Source organism: Myotis myotis, unplaced genomic scaffold (genome assembly GCF_014108235.1).
Source record: "Myotis myotis isolate mMyoMyo1 unplaced genomic scaffold, mMyoMyo1.p scaffold_m19_p_1, whole genome shotgun sequence".
Taxonomy (NCBI): domain Eukaryota; kingdom Metazoa; phylum Chordata; class Mammalia; order Chiroptera; family Vespertilionidae; genus Myotis; species Myotis myotis.
In genome coordinates, this window is record NW_023416313.1 from 132085610 (window position 1) to 132110352 (window position 24743).

Sequence of the window (24743 nt, forward strand, 5' to 3'; positions counted from 1 at the left end):
GGCATGCAGGAGGCAGCTGATCAATGATTCTCATTATTGATATTTCTATCTCCCTCTCTCCCTTTCCCTTCCTCTCTAAAATCAATACATTTTTTAAATAAAAAAGAGAAACTTTATTTTTTTAATCCTCACCCAAGTGTGAGGGAGAGAGAGAGAGAGAGAGAGAGAGAGAGAGAGAGAGAGAGAGAGAGAGAGAAACATCGATGTGAGAGTAAAATATTGATTGTTTGCCTCCCGTACACACCTTAACTGGGGATCAAACCCACGACCTAGATATGTGTTATGACTGGGAATTGAACTCACAACCTTTTTTGGTGTACAGAATGACACTCCAAACAACTGAGCCATCTGGCCAGGGCAAGACACTTTCTTATTCCATCACTCTATGCCTTTCAAGCTATACTGGGCTATCTCTGAGAGAACTAAACAAATTATACTCTTCAGACCAATTTTTCTCTATCTGGCATTTCTGTGGGGCAAGATTATGGTTAAGATGGACAATAATTGTCCCTCTACCCATCATCACAGCTGGGGAGTTGGCACAGGAACCCCGTGTAGACCCCAAACCACTCCTCATCCCCTTCATTCTGCCCATGGAACCATGATTTTGTCACCTTCCTCCCAGTCTTGGGCTCAGAGAAAATGCCCTTCCCAGCTCTAGAAGGTAAGTCCACGGTTAGACTCTAAACTAATAATGAAATGTTAAAATTCTTTTGCCACTAAAGAGCTTTTGGTGGCTTGGTTGATCGGGGTCTGATAATGCAATTCTGGCCAAGGAAATGACACTCTTTCCTTGACCATACTTTAGTCAAATCCTCTGAGCCTTTTTCCAAACGAGGCTTCAACATTGGCCTATAAGCACTGCAACTTTCGCCCTGGCCAGTTTGACTCATGGATAGAGCGTTGGCCCTCGGACTAAAGAGTCCTGGGTTCGATTCCAGTCCAGGGCACTTATTTTGGTTGCAAACTCAAACCCCAGCCCCAGTCAGGATGTGTGTGGGAGGCAATCAATCAATGTGTCTCTTTCACATCAATGTTTCTCTATCTGCCTCTCTCCCTCCCTTCCACTCTCTTTAAGAATCAATGGAACCATAATATTCAGGTGAGGAGTAACACAACTAAAAACAGAACTGCAAGTTTTGGCACAAACAATTCCGTCTACCCCACCCCACTGCTAGTAAGTGACTTGAGCAAACTCTAACATGGCTTCCTGCAGCCTAAGGCCATCCCCCTGGGATGACACAGCCCCCTTGAGTTCTTGTCTGAAAAAATTCAAGGCTCCCAACAGAATTTACAGTTTTTTCCAGCCAACAACCTGAGAGGCCCTGTCTTCCCTTTTCTTAAAGCATTTTTGTTAAAAACTTACAATTGTGAATCCTTCCTCTGTCTCTTTGAGATGTCCACATCTCTCCTACAATGCAGGAGTGTCCTTCTCAAGGACCTAAAAGCCATTCTGTTGAAATGTCATCATCAGGAAGGGCAGGACCCCTGTCTCCCAGTCTCTGTAGGAGGATAGGAGCCTAACTTCAACAGGCACCAGTTAGCAAACCCAGATGGCCTCATAAAACTGACCAACCTACCTGCTTTTTGTAATTTTCCACTTCCCTGTCTCTGTTCGAGCCTCTACTCATTGCTCCAAATTCTGCCTTTTAAACTCCCAGTCACTTCTACATGGATCAGAGTGGAGCCTAGTTCTATAGATACTTAAGTCCATTTCTCTTCCTTCAGTAACACTGAATGAAATCTGTCTTTACCACCTTTAACTAGTGTCAGACTTAGTTTTTCTTTAACAGAAACATAAAGCCAATTCTCTGCTAAAGGGCTGCAAGTAGAATTTTTTTCTTTCTGATCTAAAATAAAACAAAACCAGGCCTCACTGGTTTGGCTCAGTGGATATAGTGTTGGCCAGCAGACTGAAGGGTCCCGGGTTCAATTCCGGTCAAGGGCACATACTTGGGTTTCAGGCTGGATCCCCAGCACTGGTTGGGATGCATATGGGAGGCAACCAATCAATGTGTCTCTCTCACATCGATGTTTCTCTCTCTTTGTCTCCCTACCTCCCTTCCACTGAGTCTAAAAACCAATTGAAAAATACCTTCAGGTGAGGATTAAAAATAATAATAATAAAATGAAATGAAACAAAAAAAAAAGCAAACAAACCGAAGAAACCCAACAATACAAAACTATGAAGAAATTTTGGGAGAAATTATCATTTGGGATAAAGCAGCCCTGTGAGAAAGCCATTTCTAGAACTGCAACTTTGTACCGTACAGGGACAAACTTAAGGGCAACCCAGCAGGTGCCAGGACCCTGACAACCTGTGGCTCTGGTGACAGTAAGTACCAATCCTGGACCCACGCCATTTACGCTGATTTGGGTAAGGTCTTGAAGTCAACTGCATCCTAACTGGTTAAAGGACTGCCCAGAGAACATGGCAGGAAGGCAGTAGTGCCTAAACAGTAGTGTTGACTGTGACTCAATCGTAGTGACACCAACTCATCTAAAACTTCAGCAAGGAAAAAAGATCCGTATGCTGGCCTACATGACTGACAAGTCCTGGCCTTGTTTTAGATGCGGGCAGAGCTGGACTCAGGTGAGCTGACAGTGCCATCAGCAGCCCCTCCCTCCTCCTCTGCTCTGCTTCCCCCTGTGACAACCTCATCTCAGTGGGTCTGCCCCCTGTCATGGTAAGACGGCCAGAAGCAGCATCAAGCATACATTTTTTCCAGCTTGGGAGGCTCTGTTCTATAGTTACAACAAAAGTCTAATTGGCCTGGCTTAGGTTTCTGCCCATTTCTTTAACCACTGACCATAGCCAGGATATGAGTTCTTGGCCAGGCCAAGATCACAGGAATGTGATCAATCCAGTGGGAAAGGGTGGCCACAGGAAAGTCGGGGTGCCATTGCCAAAAGCAAGAGGCAATCAGAAACAGCAGATATACATACATGGGGGACTGAAGAATTAAATCTTAGACTCTAACCAATAGATTACTACAGCTGCCCCACTTCATTGTAAACTAGCTATGGCCCCCACTGCCATTTCATCCACCACATTACAAGCTGCAAAGAATAGAAATATGCTTTATGATTTCCTAACACAGTGCCTGGCTTATCATAGACACTCAAATACTAATTAGACAAGAGTTCTACTATTTAAATATACAGCATCAGGGTGAGCCAAGCATCAGCCTGTGAGAAACCATCCCTCTGGACATAGTATCTCCTCTGCTCAAACAACAGAATATCAGAGCTGAAAGGTACCTTCAGGCTACAGTAAAAAAGCTTGAGCCCCAGAGAGGGTTAATGACATGGCCTGGATCTCAGGGCTGGTCGGGGTCAAACCCAGAGCTGGAGCCTCTTCCCAGCTCAAGCTTACCACTGTGTCACATGCACTCAGAATGCTTGCATGTGAGACCCAAGGAAAATTAAAATTTTCTCCCCTTTCTTAAGGGTTTTCTCAACATAACTGTACTGTCCTTGAGGGGGAAAGCAATGAAAAGAATAGACATATGTCTTTTGAATATCTGTTGTGTCTGTCCTTCCTTTGTGTATGTTTGGGGAGGGGGAGAGGAGCTAAGGAAGGGAGCCAGAATGGAGAAAGACCAGGACATGAGAATGTGTCTGGGTCCTGGTGCTTCAGAGGGTGGAAATTCCCTTCCCTGGGTTCCAGGTTCCTCTTCTTATTGGCCCAGAGAAGGCACTTCCATGCACAGAGGTTTAGAATGTGATATTCCAGACTTGATCCATGTGAATCCAATAGACCAAAGCCCATAATACTCAATGTGATACTCTAGTGTTTTTGTGACAGGCTCAAGAAGCATTCCCACCACAACGACAAACTATGCAGAGTCGGAACACAAGGTGTGGCAGGAACTTGGCAGTGGGGAGGTGTGGTAAATGGCCAGGAGGCCCCTGAAGGGGTCAGGGCTGCACAACCCTTCCCTAGAGCCAAGGGTTTGGAACGGTCAACACAGATCCAGAGTAACTGCTGCCCAAGCTCCGCCCCCAGCTTGAGACTTCTGACCTGACACCCAGAAGGAGCCCTATGGACCAAACCAAGGAGGACAGGAAACGGGGAAGCATTCTGCAGGTATAAAGTGCCTGCACAAACGCAAAGGGAGTTTGGGGTAAACTTCCAACTTTCTTACTCTTTACAGTTTGGGTGGTATTCTTAGAATATGATATCTCAGTGGGAGGAGAGGAGGCAGAAGGGGGAACAGAAGTGTCTAACAGCAGGGGAGAAACCTAGAAATACAACCTCCACTTAACAATATGAGTATCCTTTAAGGAGTTAGCAGACAGCGCCACCACCCAGAAACAGCTCTGAGCGATGCTACACACAAGCATGGTTTTGAAATCCCACAGACCCAAGCCCCAGCCCAGATTGTGGCCTCACTAGCTCAGTGGCTTGAGCAAGTGGCTTAATCCCACCGCGTCTCAGTTTCCACATCAATGGCACAAGAGTAGTAACAGTATACACACCACTAGGCTGCCTGCCCAAGTGACTGCTACCCACTAAACCTGCTGTTCCCGAGAATGCGTCAGGAAAGGAAACAGCAGGTGAGGAACTCCTTCCCGAAGATTAACATTTCCTTGAAAGAAGAATAAAGTCAAGGAACATGAAAAGTGGAGAAAGGGGGAAAAACTTCCACCAGCCTTAAATTATCCTAGCTACAGTCTACAGAACAAATCTATGAGTAGATATGGTCATTGTGAGCCTTTGAAAAGATGTTGGTGTACATCATTTGGGTGTTTATTCTGTTGCTTTTTCCTGAAGGCTCTGTGATCACTGTATATAAATATATCCTTGCCCTGCGCAGTATTTGCTCTCAAGCCCGGAGCAACTCAGGACAGCTGGTGAAGTCCATTAGATGGATGTCCAAAAGAGGACTTTGCATTAGGAAGTTAATGCAGCTGAAGCCCATAGCACCAGAGAAGCAGAAAGGATCTCCCATGCCAAGTAATCAGCTAAAATCAGTAGTTTCCATTTCAATCCTCTCCATGGGGCTCTGCAGGTTGCTGCAGTCTCACTTCAAAGACAGTACTCTGAAATGTAGAAAATACCCTTCTGACCCCTCTATTGACACATTGGGCAATCATTTTCCTATGAGGAGGTATGAGTGGGAAGAACTGAAAATCTCTGGTAAAGGAAGAAATTATAATTTGGACTTGTAGATGCTCAGTGCCAAACCAGAGAGAATTGGCAAACATCAGCTTTACAAGTTTGATTATAAATAATGGAACGTTGCTTTCTGAGAAGGTTGGAAGTAAAATTTGATAAAAGGCCAAGAAGGATGAAAACAGAAATGCTGTTTTTATGCCAGAATTAAGAGCTCCAAGATTTCTCTGTGTCTTCTTTGGTTTCCCTAAAGGAAAAGGATTTGATATGACAAATCAGATGGACACGCTCTCTTTAAAGTAATTTGCTTTGTATTTAAGAAAAATACATAACAATCAACAAACCTCCAAGTCTCTTCAAGGCTATAAAATAAAGCTTGAAGCATTAAAGTGAAACAAGCTTTTACCTTTAAAACTGCATCTTCCTTTTCTCTTTTAAAGGCATGAACAAGTAGTTTTACAGTTGTCACTTGCTACATATAAAATGCCATATCAAGTGGCCAGAACAAAAGCGTGTCTCAAATGGTATAAAATGCCATCAGATATAGCAGGGACCTTCTTGAACTCACACGGAATGACAAATGAACTCTAAAGTCATTCAGGATACACAGAGTAAATTTTTTTCTTGAGTAATGTTTCAAACATGAACTAGGAAGTTTATTTTTAGTTATAGCTAAAAGCTTCAAGAAGCCAATTTTTTTTCTGTTACTTTTCCTTGGCTAGGATTGCTATAGCTTTTATATAGTTTCTTATAAGTAAGTGTGTGTGTTTTTCATAAACAGATATTTAAATTTACATACAGAGACACACAACACACGATTTTCCACCTCCGTTCTCCCCACATCAAAAGTAATAAAATCTAAACTTTTTATTTGCTTAAGAGACCGCCAGCTGTTTTAAAAATACTTCAGCAGTTAAATGCCACTTTCAACTAGTGAAAAAAAAAAATAGCTGTGGGAAAGAAGAGACCATTGGGACTGGAATTCATTAACACATTGGGCAATCATTTTCCTTTACTTAGAAGGCTGCCCTAACTCCTCCCAGTATAAAGACTATGCCCAAATATGGGCCAAGTGCTCACTGTCTCCTCTTTGCCTCTGAGCATCAGCTAGGTTTCCTCTCTTGTTTATCTTTGACATCCATCTGTTTCCTTTTACCTCTAATAAAACACCAGTTATATTACTATTTCATATTGGTATGGAACTCAGGGACTTGCCAATGAGGCATTTATTTATCACAGTAAACTAATACGTATATAGCACTTCCCATGTCCTGAGCACCGTTTGAAGAGTTTTATATATGTTCCCTCATTAAACAATAGGTTATCTCATTTATTCCTCACAAAAATCCTATAGGGTTTATTTTGTTGTTTAAATTCTTCTTCTGTTTCTAATAAACTCCAATTTTGTTTAAGTTTCACCCTTTTCCACATGGCCATTACTTCAGGAGGGGCTGACCTAAGAGATGGGTCCTTATTGGTCTAAGCCCATGGTCGGCAAACTGCGGCTCTTGAGCCACATGCGGCTCTTTGGCCCCTTGAGTGTGGCTCTTCCTAAGTCTTAGGAGTACACTAATTAAGTTAATAACAATGTACCTACCTATATAGTTTAAGTTTTAAAAATCTGGCTCTCAAAAGAAATTTCAATCATTGTACTGTTGATATTTGGCTCTGTTGACTAATGAGTTTGCCGACCACTGGTCTAAGCTAATCAAGTAGGCCCACCAGGTACAGGCATGTGACACATTTCTGGCCAGTGACATGAAAAAGAAAGTCAGTTGGTTGTGGGGAGGGGGAATTTGTTTGTGAGAATACTGTTTTTGTTGTTCTTAATAAAAGCCACAGAGGAAGAGAGAGTATCTCCCTCTTTTGGATCTAGATGGGTCTGGAGTTGATGCCTGGAACTGCTGCAGCCTTCTTGCAACCATGAGGGAATATAGCCTCAGGACAGAGGCACCATAGAGAGAGCGCCAAGCCCAGAGAGTCAACCAGAGGGCACCCAGAGCCCTGATTCTGTGTCTGAAACTATTGGAGCTTTTGCTTTCCTACTTCATGTGATAATACATTTCCCAAATGTTTTATTAGCTGAGTCCAGATTTTTCTTACTTGCAGCCTAAGGCATTCCTAATGCTATAATCAACTGTACAGATTTAAAAAAGAGGCTAAGAGGGCAAGTGACTTACCTACAATCAGGTTTAGTAAATGTCCTAACCACATGCACACATTAGCCTGGTGTGTGCCCCACCCTGGTATGGGGTGGGGCCACAACATTAGTAACAAAGAAACAGAATTTCTGGAGGATGAGGCCCAGAAATCAGGATTTTAAAAAGATTCCCAGGTGATTCTAATGTGCAGCCAAGGTTGAGAACCACTGCTCTAAAGCTTATACATAAAACTGAAAAGAAGTGGTAAGAGAAGGAATTCCAAACACCAACATTTTATAGTACATTATATGCTCATATACTTTTATAATCACACACACACACACACAGTCATATCACAACTAATCTTGAAATAATGGTTAGCAAATCATCAACTAGAGCTCAATATATATATTTTTTATTCCTACTCCCAATGATTGTTAGATTTTGTTTGTGTGTGAGAGATTATAGGTATAAGTCACTGAAAGTGTCATAAGCCCTTAGAAAGGCAAATAGATAATCATTTTTTGTTAAATTCTAATGGTTTTGGCATTAACAGTTCATCTTAGTAAAACCAAGTGATTAGCCATTATAGTCAAAGTATATAAATATAGCAGTAATCTGTTAACTATTAATGTTTGCTTTCTCGTGCAATCACAACTCATTAACTTGTGGACACCAGCACTGTGGAGAGTTCAGCTATAAAGAGGAATCCAGAGCCCTGACTGGTTTGGCTCAGTGGATAGAGCGTCGGCCTGCAGACTCAAGGGTCCCTGGTTCAATTCCAGTCAAGGGCATGTACCTTGGTTGCAGGCACATCCCCAGTGGGGGGTATGCAGGAGGCAGCTGATCGATGTTTCTCTCTCATCGATGTTTCTAACTCTCTATCCCTCTTCCTTCCTCTCTGTAAAAAATCAATAAAATATATTAATAAAATAAAATAAAAAGAGGAATCCAGAGATGTCTCTCTCCACCCCCCCACCCCCGCCAAAGAGAAGGCTTCATTACTCTTACAAGCTGTAAAATGATACATGAAGGTACACCTCACCCAAGTGGGACTCTAAATATAATTCACTTTGGATGAGAAATCGTTGCACTCTATAAAAGCAAAGAGTTCATTTTTAGTGACCACACATCAGTAAGTCTCCAGTATAGAATGGAAATTTTCTATCCAAGCATCTTATTTATATGTCCTCTTTGCCAACCTTTCTCCAGATGTTCCTAAAGCAATGTCTCAATATATCTGCCATGGTCTATGGACAGGAAACATCTGGAAGTGGAAACATCTGCAAATGGGTTTTAATGAATTCAGAGCCCATAGCATCAGCTCATGGAGGCTGAGTTCCTTCTAAATGGCAATATCTGTTGGGAGAAATCTCCTCCCTGCCATCTAGTTTCTGTATAGTGGGTTCTTCATTACAGGTATGTCTCTGGTTTCTCCAGGGCCCCTCAGTCACCCCGCCCTGGGAATAGGGAGTGAATCCAGACCGGTGGATTAGGAACGGGAACTGCACATGCTTTGCTCAGTCCCACCCTCTCTCCTTGTCCTCTTGGGAGCTCTGGGCCAAGTCTTCTCATCAAAGCTGAAAATGTTAGAGTGTCAGAGCCCAAGGCCGTGTGCTGTGGTTTTCCAGGGCCACCTGTGCCTGCCTGGATGGGCAACACCAGCAAATCCTAAGTTTGGGTAACAACCCTCTCACCTGTAGGTAGGAACCATATTTTCCAAACACATCTCCATCATTTTTTTTTAAAGCAATCTTCAATACAATTAAATCAGAACATGGGGAGGCGGCTGGTGGCTACTTACTGAACTTGCTGAAACCCCATTTTCTAAAAATGGAGAGACTTTGCCATACCTGTATGGGTATAGTGCTTGATGGCACTGAAGCCCTATCCTGTATCTTATCTCTTTGAGCCTTCTCAACAAACCTGGAGGAAAGGGAGGGTTTATTGCCCCAAGAGGACTCTGGCATGGAAACTGAGACCCAGAAATGTTAAGTGATCTTGTCCATACATTTTTCCAGATCTCTAGCTGCCACGCTTCTGTTCATTCTTTCCCTCTCAACTTCCTCCAATGCTCCGAGTCCAATGAGTTGAGTGCCTTAGCAAAGATGGGGCAGGATGTGGACCCACCTCTCTCCACCTCCCCACAACATAGCAGTTCTGCGCTGTAAGGCTGCGTTAGTATCCTACACAACTTATTGACTTTGATGCCATGTAGTAAAGAGACTAATTTACTGGAAGCCCAAACTTTAATTGTTCTGAGCTTTGGAGGCTTCTGCCAGGCAGAGAAGATAATTATATTGATTCCTTTGTTATTTTAATGACCTATTTTTCATTCTTAAGTACTATGTCTCTACCCAAATTTGAGACTCTTAAAAGTTCTTTAACAGTCGCTCCACAAACTAATAAACTAAGCAATTATAAAGCACTTTGCAAAGTCAGGCAACTCATTAAACCCTTCTACTTCTCAACTTCTCGGTGTCTACAGTTTAAATAGGGAATGTCTACTTAGCAGTGTAATGTCAAGGCTAATTATTTCAACACATAAATCTACCAAATCGTTTCATTTTGAAGGAAAGAAGAGTCCTTGCCCGGCTCAGTGGCTGAGCCAAGAAGTCACAGTTCGATTCCCAGTCAGAGCACATGCCTGATTTGCGAGCTAGAACCCCCGGAGAGGGCATGCAAGAAACAGCCAGTCAATGATTCTATCTCCCTCTCCCTTTCTCTTTGAAATCAATAAAAACATATTTTTTAAAAAAAGAAGAAGAGTCCTTGACTGTCAACACGTGGAATCAGACTCCAAGCCATCTGCTGACTTCAGATGCCTGCCACCTTCCTTGTCCCTGGGGCCTGGTAGATTATTTTCATTTTTTGTGTTAGAGTAAACTCTTAAGTTACTGAAATGGGCAGGAAAGGGACCATTGTGGTCAACTGAACCAAGGCCTGGGCAGAAAACACAGTGGCTGGTATCTTTTCTAAAATGAACCAGGACATCTTCTTGCCTTAACTGGTCCTGCACAGTGGACACAAGTTACTCCCTGGGGACCTCAGATCCCTCCCTCAGAGCACAACTTTTCACTGTGCAATTGTAGGTGGGGATGTGGAAAAGTAGGACACAGCTCCCTGGGGTCCTCAATGACTTCTTCCTTCCCAAATCCAGTGTCCTTTCCGCACCTTGAATTTCATTCAGCTCTTGGCACTGCTGCTCTCTCCCTCCTGGCTGTCTCTGCACGTGCGTCCCACCACCCTCCAGTCTCCTGCTCTCCCACCGTTTCCCATGGCTGAGTCTTGTCCCTCCTTCCACCCACTGCAGTCAAACCCCTAAGGCTGGTTCTCTCCTGCCTCCTCCAAGAAGGACTCATTCCCGCTCACAGCTGCAACCATCACCTCCCAGGCTGGAAGTGTTATCTCCCCACTTCTCACCCCCATTGTCTGCAGTACAGCAATCTTCACCATCAAACTGTCACCTCACACCATCCAAAAACCCATCCACACTCATGGTTCCTCCCCAAAGCCTTGAATGCAACCCCTCTCCCCAACTTCACTTGTGATGCTGCTTTGCTTTTGTTGTTTTATTTTTGTCATAGTGCTTACAGCCAAGTAGGCTTAGACTCTAAGAATGCATAGTGTACTTGGGCTTCATTTACACCTCACCCCCAATTTCTAAAGCTGGCCAGAGGCAAGTCCCCCCAATCTCTGCTACAGGTACAGGCCACACAGTTGGCTTCTGCCTTGTTTTTCTGCTGGACCTGACTCCCTACCCTAAGCCATGTCCCATTCTAAGCTGGAGCTCTGATACCTTCGTAGTTCTTGCCATGTCCCATAGCTACTTAGACCCCAAGTCACATTCCAGACTCTTTTAAAATGAGGAATCCCAGAAATCAGCTTGACTTGGAGTGAACATGGCAGCAGGGGTATAGGCTGGTATAGCAGAAAGAACCCAACTGGGGATATAGATAAGCCTGGGTTCACACCAACTCACTGACTGTGTGACTAGGCAGGCTTTTCCAAACCTGGTTCCTCGTCTATAAAATGGGGACATCATCCCCTTGCTTTTGGAGTTCCAAGGAATAAGGGAGATCATAAGAACAATGGGCTGTGATTTATTGAGCTACCATTTAGAGAGCCCTTACTCTGTGCCAGGTGCTCTGCGAGGGGCCAGGGGGAGACAGAGAGAGCAAAGCCCTCTCTTAAAGACATGAGGTCTCTTTTGTTAATAAACAGTCTGAAGGATCATCAGGGAAAGGAGAACAGATGAGATCTGCCCTTAGGGAAGCAAGAGACAGAACATCATAACACAGTGCAAGCCCTGCCCCAGCCCTGAGTCCTGGTATGGAGCCCACTACAGCAGTCCAACCCATAGGGTGAGCTGCATGGCTGAAGGGAGGGTGCTCCACAGAGACCAGCCAAGGACTCTCCTGAGACCATTCCTGAGCGATTTCTGAGCAACAGGAAAAAACAGGGAAACAGGCAGCAGCACACGGCCTGGCCTCTTTCCTGAGTCCTGAAGGAGTGTCTTTGGGGAATGCCACCGACTCTTGCCTGTCTGCACAAGCACTGTCCGTGCAGGAAAAGGTAAGGGGGGCCAACTATGCTCTTGCAATATGGAAGTCTCCAGAATGGTCAAAAGCAGCAATTATATGGTGGGCTTTACCACCAAAAAGCTGTTGCTGCCTCCATCTCAATGAGAAGGTATATGTCTCTCATGCACTGTACCTTACCCAACCTCTACTGTACAGACACACCTTGGAGATGTTGTGGGTTCTGTTCCAGACCATTGTAATAAAGCAGATGCTGCAATAAAGCAGATACTGCAATAAAGGGAGTTGTAATCTTTTTGCTGGTGGAGGGTTGTGCCTTCGATCTGTAAAAATACAGTATCTGCAAAGCACAATAAATCGAGATATTTCTGGTCTTTGGGCTTCCAGGTAAACCTGACTCAGGTCTCATATCCCCAAGGCTCCTTGCACATGACCCCAGCTTTTCTCCAAGTAGTATGAGTGAACCAGGCCAGACATTAGGGGACCTGAGTTATTTTTCTTTAGCTGCTAACAACCTCTGTGACCTTGAGTGGGTCGTACCTCCACGTACTCATCTGTCGTGACATCTGTGGGTATGAAGGTCAAAAGAGAAGAGAAATGAAAGCACCCAAGAACTAGGCAGCATTCCAGAAAGGTCAAATATGGTAACAGCATGGTCAATAGCTTTACAATAGTGGGAAATAAGGGGCGGTGAACAGAGTGTCCCAAATCTGAAGTCCCTAAGCCACCAAAATGAAATATATTGATAGGAAAGACCTGCTGGGTATAGTGAAAAAAATCTCATCCCATGCAGAAATCAGGGCAAGGTTTCCAAACTTCCTGTCTAGAGTTTCCATTTGTGAGACGGGCTGTTTTCTGGAGCTGGCCAAGCCATTGGTGGTTGGCGGTTCCACGAGGGGCTTCATCAACAGAGCACAAGGATAGGACAGTTGAGCAAAGGCCAGAGGTTAGTTCCACTGCTGCCAAAATGACTGTCCCACTGGCAGGGACTGGCCACATTTTTCTCCTCCTGTTTTCCTCTCCTAGTGTGTTTTTACAGTATCTCCACTGGCTGAGGGGATGGAGCTACTGATGGTAGGTTTGTTACAGTGTAGTGATTTCAACTATACGGAATTGGGAAATCTTGCATGTGGCCATTGTATTCACCTAACCTCCACCTCATCACATCCTTCAGATGGCACAGAAGAGGGAGAGAGAGGGGACAGGGCCTTAGGGCCCGGCGGGAACAAGCGCTACTGGAAGCCAAGGGTGTGGAGCAGGACCGTGAACTCCATATGAGCCATAGAGGAGCCAGAAGCTAAGCTCAGAGTCAGGAATACTCAAGCTGTGTGTACCCCCAGGCCACCAGGACACTCCCATATTTGGGGGGAAAAGGAAGGGCAAATGAGATAGTCAGGGTCAAGAGGCCTAGTTTTTCCTAGTGGTAGGATCTCCACCCTAAATCCCATAAAAGGAATTGGTAGTGTTTTATGAGAGTTCTCGCTGCTGTCCCAGAGAAACCCCGTGCACACCTGACCCAAGACTCTGCTCATCTCCCCTTTGCCCCCAAGGCCCAATCCTCAAGGTCAGACAAGGACATTCTCTTGCCAGCTCCTGCAATGGTAGGGACCAACCTCACAGAGAGCAAGACCTGACTGCTGCCAGGCACATAGGAAGAAAAGTGGGCTGGCTCAGTGGGTCAAAACAGAGGTGGGCAGGTGGGAGATGAGGACAGGATGAACATAGCTTCCACATGACAGTCCCAGCAAACCCCTGCTCTTCCTGGAAACATTTTGGAACCCAAATCAAAGGTATGAGATGGAAGGAAAGGATAGATTTGTAGGGGGGAGAAGAAAGTAGAAGAAAGAATAATCATAGTAATAACATTACAGCCAGTATTTACTGAGCCTTTACTATAAGTACATTAAGCAATTAACATGAGTTAATACATTCAACCCTCCCAACAACCTTATGAAGTAGGTTCTATTATTACCTCATTTTTTAGATTAGGAAACTGATCCCACAGCCAGTATTGAAAAATGTCCCCAGGGCCTCCAAGACACAGCTATCACTCTGAATGGCCAAGAAGAAAAGGCCAACTTGTCTGGGAAATGCCATTCCATATGACAAAATGGGAGCCTGGCAACCTGCTATTGAGAGCGTTTGTCAGAGTATCAAGGAAGAAGACAACTTGGCCCTGAGGGTATGGGCACCCTGTGGTGCTGGCCCACCAGCAGAGGCACCCACCTCCCTGAGCAACAAGGTAAGTGTCCATCATCCTAGATCACTGTCTAATTGGAGGGCTTTCTGTGAGCCTCTGGTCCTTCAGCCTCTTGGATGGGTCTTACTGCATAGCATATGGCACAACCAGATCCTGAAATCCTACCCAGGGATGAAGATTTGATGACCAGATCTTTATCTCCTTAGCACAGACTTGTAATATCTGGTGTCTTATATACATTGTTTCATAAAATCCTCAACCCTTCCAGGTAAGTATTTTCATGTCTTCCTTGTATGTCCCATGACAAATGAAGAGTCTGAGACTCCCCTGTTAAGGGATTCCCAGTGGTCAAACAGCTGGTAAGGTCAGGAGTCAAGTCTATGCCTGATTCTGCTCTAGTCATTTGTGGGCTTCTCTGATGGGTCCCATCCTAAGGTTTAAATTGTTTTGGGTGCTGTGGGCTTTGATCTCACCATTCACACTCTCTCCCCAGGCCACTGACCCAGCAGAAAGCAGAGGCCAATCCCCTCATAAATGTCTTCCATTCAGGGTCTTCCAGTTTTCTGCCCATATCACCTCAGAGGGCTCAGTGAGGAAGGTGTTTACTGCCCCCGCACCCCGCACCACCTATCCCCACCACGCATGCTTATTCTAGGCCTCCCACACCCACCAATGGAAACAACCAAGGTTCATTTTGCACCAAGCCCCAGCCCAAGTTCTGAATAGACAAGAACCTTCCCATGTTCTGCTCAGCCCCAACTCCACCTACTGGGCATTAGTTGAGCCTTATCAGGGAGCAAGAACATGATGGGTTTCAGCAGCCTTTGAAGAGAAAGGCTTAAAGAGAAAACAAATCCACCAAATCAGTTCACCCTGGTTGTTTTTCAACTAGAGGAATGATGGGCAAATCAATACTGAGCCACTCCTCCAATGGTCCTGGGACTCACACGCCTCCTTTTGTGATGGCCAGGCCTGCAGCAGAGCGCTCAGAACAGGCAGGTGCCCACCTGCCAGGCATCATGTGGACAAGTCCTACTAACAGTCTTCTTACCAGCACACTCTGGTAAGAAGGGGTGCCCCCTGACAGTTGACAGAAGAAATGGACATTGTGCATTTAGCCAGAAATTCTTATAGGAAGGCCTCAAAGCATTTCATTCTTATCATCTTTTAATCATGTTACAAGGGTGATATGGTTAACCGAATCCAAATTTTCAGGTGCAAAATTTAATTTCCCCAGGTTCCAATGAGTTGAAATGAGACCACCTAGATGGGGAGGAGGAGATGTGACCTGGGGGCGTGACTTGGGCCTTGCCCAGTGACTCAGTGGTCCACAGAAATGACTGTGTCTCTGTAGTACCCGGGCAGTAAGCACCGCAAAGCAAAGCGCAGTGGTGGAAAGGACCTGGAGATCCTCTTGGCTGCCGCAACAAGGATGTGGAATGCTTTTTGTCCATAAACAAAAGAAGAAACCGGAAGTGACATCACAATCAAAACAAGCTGGGACTTGAGTATCTACAGTGAATTGGTGACCCCAAATGGAAAAGATCCTGCTCGCTTGCTGTTGGCTATGGAAGGTGGTTGTGAGGCCCTGCGCTCCCACCGGGTGGGCCTTCGCCTGCTGCCTCATGACTGCCCGCTGCGGATATTTCTTAATATCCAAACTCCAAGAATACACTGGATACCACTGTTATAAAACCAAGGGAAACTTATGAAGAAATGTTTACATTACTGAAACTACAGTTGAAAGCATGCTACATCAGCAAATCTGGACATGGAGCCCAGCTGATAATGGAAGAGTGTCCCAACAGTTATAGTCCAACTGGCATTAAAATAGGACATCAGCTGGAGTCAAATGCAGAAGCATCAGCTCAGGGTGTTGTCATGGAATGAAATTCATATTGCCTCACTGATCTGATATGAACATGTGTTCTTGATCTGTGAAGTCCTTATGAAAAGGATAGTGAAAATATTCAAGAGCAAGTAAACTCTGACCTGGAGGTGGCTTCCGTCCTATTTAAAGCTGAATGCAATATCCATACATCTCCTCCAGGAATCCAAGGAAGGCATGTCTACAGTCCCTCTACAACAAAGCATTCTCACCCACAAAACAGTCAATTACTCTAACCAGTAGACACAGAGGAAATGAGGTCTCAACCACACCTCTGTTAGCAATTCTTTATCTGTCCAACAGTTGGCTGCTCAGTGAGAGATGCTCTACTTGCCACTTGTATGGAACAAGAAAATGATGTCAATCACACGGATGAAGACAGATTTACTCCTCTGACGTGGGCTGGAGTACACAGGCAAATAGCTGTGGTAGAGTTTCTATTTCAGAAGGGTGCTGATCCCCAGCTTCTAGGAAAAGGTCGAGAGACTACACTGTCCCTGGCCTGTACTAACGGCTACATAGATATTGTCAAAGTGCTGCTTGATTGTGGCATTGATGAATACTTTTGTAGGCTCACCTTTGCTTTGTGCTGTACATGGAAATCATGTGAAATGTGTAAAAATGTTTTTAGAAAATGAAGCTGACCCAACAAATGAAACCGACACTGGATATAATTCTATGGATTTAGCTGTAGCCCTGAGCTATAGAAGCGTCCAAGAGGTTGCTGAGTCACATTTATGGAAGCTGTTCAAAATACCAAGGAGTAGACAGTCTTCAGAAAGTGTTGTCTGCCCTTTCCTTTACTTTTTTTTGCCTACAGCACCCGGTATTCCCAGGCGTTTCCTTTACTTTTTGGCCCTTATAAACAATAGCTTTGTTTGCTTATAAGTTTTTAACTCAGGTGCAGTATTTACTGATTTTTAGTAAGTTTTAATAAATATTCCTCTGAGTAATTCATTGGTTTATAATAAAATTAATGTTGATGCTTTTTTGTAAATGTGTTTTATAGCATATTTAAAATGATAAATAAAATTTTTGTGGTATGTAAATATTTATGGTACAGATAGTTACCTGTCTTTGTATTGAGTGCTATAATTTAACATTTTCAGGAATTATTCTACTCTATTCATCTTCACTCTTGTATTAATTTACTAACTTTATATAGAGTTTGCTATAAATCCATAGAAAAATTATTATTGAATTAAAAATGCACAGTATGTTTACAAAATGTTGTAAATAAATAAAGTACATTTTCAGTTTAAAACAATAAAGAGATGTACACCTGGAAGCCCAAATTTCTTGATCTGAAAGACTACCCCCACACACACCATTCTGAGATGGCAATTTAATGGCTGCAAATGCAAAATGCATTTGGGACTTTACCAAATTATAGAGGTCCCATTCACCAGCTGGCCACTCCGTACTCTGTGCCAAGCTCTTTGCATGAATATGTCTTTAAATCTCAAAATAATCCTGTGAAATACCTCAGTTTTATAGAAAAAGTGGAGGCTCAGAGGAGGTGAATGACTTGCCGAGTGTCACAGAATTCGTTCGGAGGAGGAGTACTAGGATTCAACTGCAGGGGGGGCTCCGATCCAGTGGTACCCTCCTCTTCTAAGTGTCCACCAGAAGGTAAGCAGTGCCTTCTACGTTTCTTCTTGGCATCCATAAGTGCCTGGCGATACCAGGGTCCATAAAGCTTCTCAAGGGAAGAGAGCAAATCCACGCCCCAGAGAGCGAGTAGCTGAGCACAGTGCTGACAATGAGAGCACTGACGCTAATTTCGGGGACAGGTCTCCCCAGTAAGCATAAAATCCCGGCCCTGAGAGGAACATATTTGCAACGTGAATTGGCTAGAGGGAAAAGCAATGACCTTCACTGGAGGGTTTCAACTAATTAGTGTTTTTTCTAACACAAAAACCAAGCCTTCAGAGGGCCTTTCCAATAAGGCTTTATAAGCAGTTCTCAAACACTAGGAAAGACTTAAGAGGTGTACCGGTTAATAATGCGGATTTTGTAATCCAAGAAAACACAATAATATCAAGAGAAACATCAAAAGTGCTTTATTCAAAGTAATGTCCATCGCTAGCTACACATTTCCCCCAACTTTCAGGTAATTAGTGGATAGCATCCCAATAGAACTTTTCTTGTTTTGAGGCAAACCATTCAGAGACCCAATTTTCCACTTCTTTGTATGTTTTGAAGTGCTGCTCAGAAAGTGGGTGTGCCATCGGAACAAGTGCTAATCTGAAGGAGCAAGGTCTGGTGAATACGGCGGGTGGGTTAATACTTCCCAGGCAAGATCTTTTAACGTGTCTTTAACTGGTTTTGAAGTGTGTGATGGTGCATTATCATGAAGCAAAATTACTTTGCCGTGTCTTCTGGAACATTCTGGTCATTTTATGATCAAAGTGTGGTTCAAAATGATTATTTGTTGTCGGTAGCGATCAATATTAATGGTTTCACCTGGTTTTAGAAGCTCGTAATACACACACCTCCCTGATCCCACCAAACGCAGAGCATTTTCCTTCTGAAGCAATTTGGCCTTGCAGTTGATGTAAATGGTTGACCTGGATCAACCCATGATTTTGTGTGTTTGGGATTTTCAAAATAAACCCACTTTTCATCGCCAGTCACAGTTCAATGCAAAAAAGACTTTCTTTCAAGCCTTTGAAGCAACATTTTACTGATGACTTTTCGGTTTTCCATTTGTTTCTCATTCAGTTGATGTGGCATCCATTTTCCTTCCTTTAAAATCTTTCCCATTGCTTGTAAACGATCGGAAATTGTTTGCTGAGCAACATTTAATCTTTCTGCGAATTGTTTCTGAGTTTGACACGCATCTTCATCCAATAATGCTTGTAATTGTTGGTCTTCAAACTTTTTCTGTTGATCTGGCCGTTGTTTGTCTTTCACATTGAAATCATCACTTTTAAAGCATTTAAACCAGCGTTCACAAGTATCTTGAGATGGAGCATGTTCATCATAAGCTTCCCGAAGTTATATGATAACTTTCAGCAGCACTTTTCTTCAACATAAAATAATGAATTAAAACCTCCCATAAATGTTCTTTTTTTGGCATGAAATTCGACATTTTTAAAGGTAAAAATATCTATGATGTTAACACCTTCAGCAAATTTGACATATGAAGTTTTGAAGCTGGCTGTCAATACAACAAAATAGCATACATATCAAATCGCATATATATGAACATGTGCAACTCCATCTATTGAAAAAAATCCGCATTATCAACCGGTACACCTGGTATTGCTGACTCCTTCAGCCATAGTAATATTTCATCTTTGATAAGCACATATTAAGTTCCTATTGATTGTGAAAAGAATTGGATTTTTGATGCCTTTTCACTAGTAGCTTATGATGACCTAATTAAGAATATATAAATACTCATGAAACACCTGGAGTAAATGTGGGTATAGCCTTTCTTAGACAACAGGACAGAGGAAGGGACTGGCCTGGGCTTGTGCATGGATGGAATATGGATGCTGCCTACTATACAGCTTGAGTGATTCGATGCATCATCCAGAAAAGAAAAGCTATTTTCTTGAATGGCCTGTTGCACTCACTTTTTTTTTTTTACTTAAGGGATCAAAAGCTTTAAAATGCAAATGTTTATGGAATGGTAATAAATAATGCCAAGGCTACTCTTTACCATTTTAACCTGAATTATTCCTTGGGATCAACTTCAACTGTCTAGCAGTCTTGGGGATGGTTACATGGCACAGGTCAGGAAACGAAATATGTGCGGCCTGGAGAATGGGGGACTGAGAAAGAGACAGGCAGGAGGCATCAGGCAGGTGGCAACCTGGGGTCTGCTGGGAGAACCCAGAAAGGAAAACAAGACAGAAAGACAGACAGACAGACAGCACAGAGAGACCACCCTGGTCTCCAAACACAGCTACAACCATTTCCCAGAAAACAGAAATAGACACTTCTCTGCAGTCACAGAATAAGGAAATGGAAAAGGACCCTCTTCTCAGATCAAATAAATAGAAATAACAAAGAAAGCACCTACAGTGTTGCCATCTGGTACCGTGCAAGAATGCCCTTCCCTTCCCTTTTATGTCAGCATGCAGCTATAGGTACGTATGTGTCGGTCCACTTCCTCTGACTTTCAGTATGACAGTTTTGCTACTATAAAGCTATAACAAAGGATTGGACACTTTTGGAACCCTATGCTGGTTTCTACTAACATTTTTAAATAGTCTTATGATTGCAATTATGATTATTTAAAGTCAACACAGCAGCACCAGGCCACACGCTAACCACTAACAACTGTAGTTGTGGAGTTTTTGTTTTCCTGTAAAATCATTTTGTGATGTGGCATTAAGGGGTTGAACTAGTTGACTTCCCAGCTCCCCCCAGCCCTTCTTCATCCTGTGTCTGTACAAAGTAAATGGAATGGCCTTGTGTGCACTCTGAAGACAATGACCTTGGAACATGCTGGCAGCATCTGGGGTTGCCCAGGCCCTGGGGGGAAGCATGATTCTGCCAGATGTCACAACTGATTTAAATAAAAGAAAGATGAGAACCAGCCAGAGGGAACTGATGCTTGACAGCATCCCTGAGGGTCTGTCCAGTGAGAGCCAGAGCAGTGTGGGGGAGACAGGGGAGATCTCCTCTGCCCAGGATACACAGGCAGTGCTTGATGTAGCCACTGTGATCAGGGCCCAGATAAGTCCTTGCTTATCTGCAAAACCACAGTGCAGGCTGAGAAAGGTGAGAGCTGAAGCTGTTGGGCAAAGGGACAGGATGATGCAAAAGTGTAGGGCCTACAGAAAGGTGGAGGAGTGTGGAGAAGAAGAAAGCATAAAGGCAAATTCACTTTTCCCCTTCCCAAGAGAAGTTTGCATGAGCTAGGATGTCCACAGAGAGAGCTCGGATGGTGACAGATGTTCTGCTTCCAAGAGAGAAAGGAGATAATGATCATCGTTTCATATTTAAAACCACAGCTTAATGGCCAGAGATCTTACACACCTCTATGTCCCTCTGCAAAGCCTCTGCAAGGACAACACATTCAACCTCCAAGTCTACCTGGGGACAATGAAACACTAAAAAAGAATTTAATGAAGAAAGCAACCACAGACTTCAGGAACAAAAGTGAGAACTTTTATTTTCTAGCCGGAAAGACTCTCAGATTGCTTTGTTTAATTTCCTTTTAATACTGAAGCACGTCTCCATAGTAACTCTAAGAACCGGGGAGCCTCATGAGGCCAGGTGGAGGCTGGAGGACTATCCTCTTTGGGATCATAGAAGACCTCTCAGGGAGGACCATACTTCATTTTGATTTCCTCCCTCGCCATCTCAGTGTTTATGAACTGAAGTGCTCTAGAAAGGCTTCAGGACTGAACATTATTATGCAAGAAAATAAACAAAATTAAGGAAGAAAAAGGATACTTAGTGAAGTCTCTTCAACAAACCAGAGTGAGAACTTTCTCCTGCTGACTTCTGACTTTTGGGCACAGGAGCTATACCTGACGGAATACAGGAGGCTATCTGCAGAACCTGAGTACCAATGATTTACAAAGCTCTGAGTTTGATTACCCTCAAAGTTCCATACCATAAGGACCTACTGTAATCCATTTTGCTGATGGAGAAACTGAATTGTGGTGAGATCATGTGATTATCAAAATGAGATTATTAAAAATGAGATTTGGCTAGCATGGATCAAATCTACAGCTATGGTCACATATTACAACGTGAGTGAACCTTTGAAGACTTCATGCTAAGTGAAATAAGGAAGTCGCAGGAGGAAAAACACTAAATGATTCCACTTATATGAGGTCTCTAAAGTAGTCAAACTCATAGAAGCAAAAAGTAGCATGGTGGTTGGCAGAGACTGGGAAGGGGCAGGATGGGGAATTGCTGTTGAATGGGTCCAGAGTTTCAGTCATGCAAAATGAAAAAGTTCTGGAAATCTGCTGTATAGTTGCATGTAGTAAACAACACTGTAGTATATACTTAAAAATTTGTGAAGAGGGTAGATTTCATGTTATATTGTTTTATCACAATGAGAAAATATCTATAGCTGTGAGTAGCTTAACAGTTGTGTCTGCTCCTTCCTAGTGCTGCTGCAAAGAAGAGTTTGAAGACTTTTCACTTATACTATAAAGGAAAATGTCTACAGCCATAGCTCTAGTGAAAAGAGATGACAAACATGGCCAAAGACATGAAGAGACATTTCACTGAAAAGGCAACGCAGATGGTAACCATGCTCCAACGAATGGGAGGACATGATTGTAAATCATATATCTGATAAGGGTCTAGTGTCCAAGATATGTAAGGAATTCATGTCCCTTTGTAAAGCCTCTGTAAGGACAGTCAACACATTTAGCCTCCATGTCCACATGAAAACACTAAGAAATAAGAAGAAGAAGAAAAAAGAAATAATAAAAAGTAACACAATTAGCCCTGGCCTGTGTTGCTCAGTTGGTTGGGTGTTGTCCCATGCACCAAAAGGTTGCTGGTTTGATTCCCCATCAGATCACATGCCCAAGTTGTGGGCTTGACACCTTGTAGGAGGCATGCAGGAGGCAGCTAATCGATATCTCTCATATCGATATTTCTCTCTCTCTCTCTCTCCCTTTCTCTCTCTCTAAAATCAATTTTAAAAAATGTAAAAAAAAAAAACTGGGCAAAGGACTTGAAGAGACATTTCTCGGAAGAAGATATACAAACAACTAGTAAGCACATGAGAAGGTGCTCAACATTACCAGTCATTTAGTAAATGCAAATCAAAACCACAATGAGATACTACTTCATTCCCACTAGGATGCTTGATTCAGTAAGACAGAAAATAACAAATGGTGGACAAGATGTGAAGAAATTAGAATCCTCATACATTGCTGGTGGGGAAGGGAAATGGTGCAGCTGCTTTGAAAAACAGTTTGGCAATTTCTCAAAAGGCTAAACATAGAGTTACCATATTATCCAGCAATTCTACTCCTAGGTATATACCAAAGAGAGATGAAAATATCTATCAACATAAAAACTTACACATAAATATTCACAGCAGCATTATTCATAATAGGCAAAAGTGAAAACAACTTAGTGTCCATCAACTAATGAATGAATAAGCAAAATGTGGTACACCTATACAGTAAAATATTACAACAGAGATGAACCTTGAAAACATTAGGTGAAAGTAGCCAAACACAAAAGGCCACATATTATAAGACTAGAGGCCCAGTGCACAAAAATTTGTGCACTCGGGAGGCGGGGTCCCTCAGCCCGGCCTGTGCCCTCTCGCAGTCTAGGACCCCTCGTGGGATGAACACCTGCTGGCTTAGGCCCACTCCCCGGGAGATTGGGCCTAAGCTGGCAGTCAGACATCCCTCTGGCAGCCTAGGTGCCCTCGGGGGATGTCTACTTGCCAGTGGGGAGCAGGCCTAAGCTGCAGTTGGACATCCTTAGCACTGCTGAGGAGGTGGGAGAGGGTCCCACCACCACTGCTGTACTGGCAGCCATCAGCCTGGCTTGTGGCTGAGCAGAGCTCCCCCTGTGGGAGTGCATTGACCACCAGGGAGCAGCTTCTGCATTGAGCGTCTGCCCCCTGGTGGTCAGTGTGTGTCATAGCGACCAGTCATTCCCAGTCTTTCTGCTGTTAGGGTCAATTTGCATATTACCCTTTTATTATATAGAATAGAGGCCTGGTACATGGGTGGGGCTGGCTGGTTTGCCTTGAAGGGTGTCCCAGATCAGGGTGGGGGTTTTTCTGGGGTGCCTGGCCAGCCTGGGTGAGGGACTGAGGGCCGTTTTCAGGCTGGCCACAGCCTTCAGGGTGGGGGTCCCTGCTGGGGTGCCTGGCCAGTCTGGGTGAGGGGCTGATGGCTGTTTGCAAGCTGGCCACAGCCCCTTCAGGGTAGGGGTCTCCCCTGGGGTGCCTTGCCAGCCTGCGTGAGGGGCTGAGGGCCATTTTCAGGCTGGCCACACCCTCTTCAGGGTGGGGAGTCCTGCTGGGGTGCCTGGCCAGTCTGGGTGAGGGGCTGATGGCTGTTTGCAGGCTGACCAAGCCCCCAAGCGGGGACCCTCACCCCATGAGGGTGTGGCCATCCTGGGTGAGGGGGTGATGGCTGTTTGCAGGCTGGCCACCGACCCAGCCACCCAAGCTCCCAGTGGAGGCTGGCTGGAAACAGGTATCTAGGATTTATTTATCTTCTATAATTGAAACTTTGTTGCCTTGAGCGGAGGCCACAGGCAGCCAGGGCAGGCGGGAAGCTTGGCTTCCTCCATTGCCAAGGCAACCAAGCATCCTGCTTGCTCCATCTCCATGGCCACAGGCCGCCATCTTGGTTGTGTTAATTTGCATATAGTCGCTCTGATTGGCTGGTGGGCGTGGCTTTGGGCATAGCGGAGGTGCAGTCAATTTGCATGTTTCTCTTTTATTAGATTAGATTTCATTTATATAAAATGTCCAAAATTGGCAAATCCCTAGAGACAGAAGGTGAGTGGCAGACAGGGCCTGGGAAGAGGGCAGAATTGGGAGTAACTGGTAATGGGTTCTGGGTTTCTTTTTAGAGGGATGAAAATGCTTTGGAAATAAATGATGATGGTTGCACATACCAGTGAACAAAGTGTACTTAATTGTACACTTTAAAAGGGTGAGTCTTACAGTGTGTGAATTATATCTCAATGAAAAAAAAAGATTTAAAATCATGGTGAGATAGTATTACATACCTATCAGAATGGCTAAAAAAAGTGATAATAGCAAATGCTGGCAACAATGCAAAAACTGGATCTCACGTTGTTGGTGGAAATATAAATGACCCAGCCACTTTGGAAAATAGTTTGGAAGTTTCTTTTAAAATGAAAAAATTGATTTACTATATGACCTAAT

General features: G+C 43.9%; 1 protein-coding gene and 1 pseudogene across 1 annotated transcript in view; one reads left to right on the top strand and one right to left on the bottom strand.

Annotated features, from left to right (window-relative positions):
* CCDC3 (coiled-coil domain containing 3) overlaps nt 1–24743 on the bottom strand; it is a 126835-nt gene that overhangs the window by 76384 nt on the left and 25708 nt on the right. The gene's annotated exons all lie outside the window — the stretch shown is intronic.
* Nucleotides 13858–16777, top strand: LOC118672187 (annotated as a pseudogene).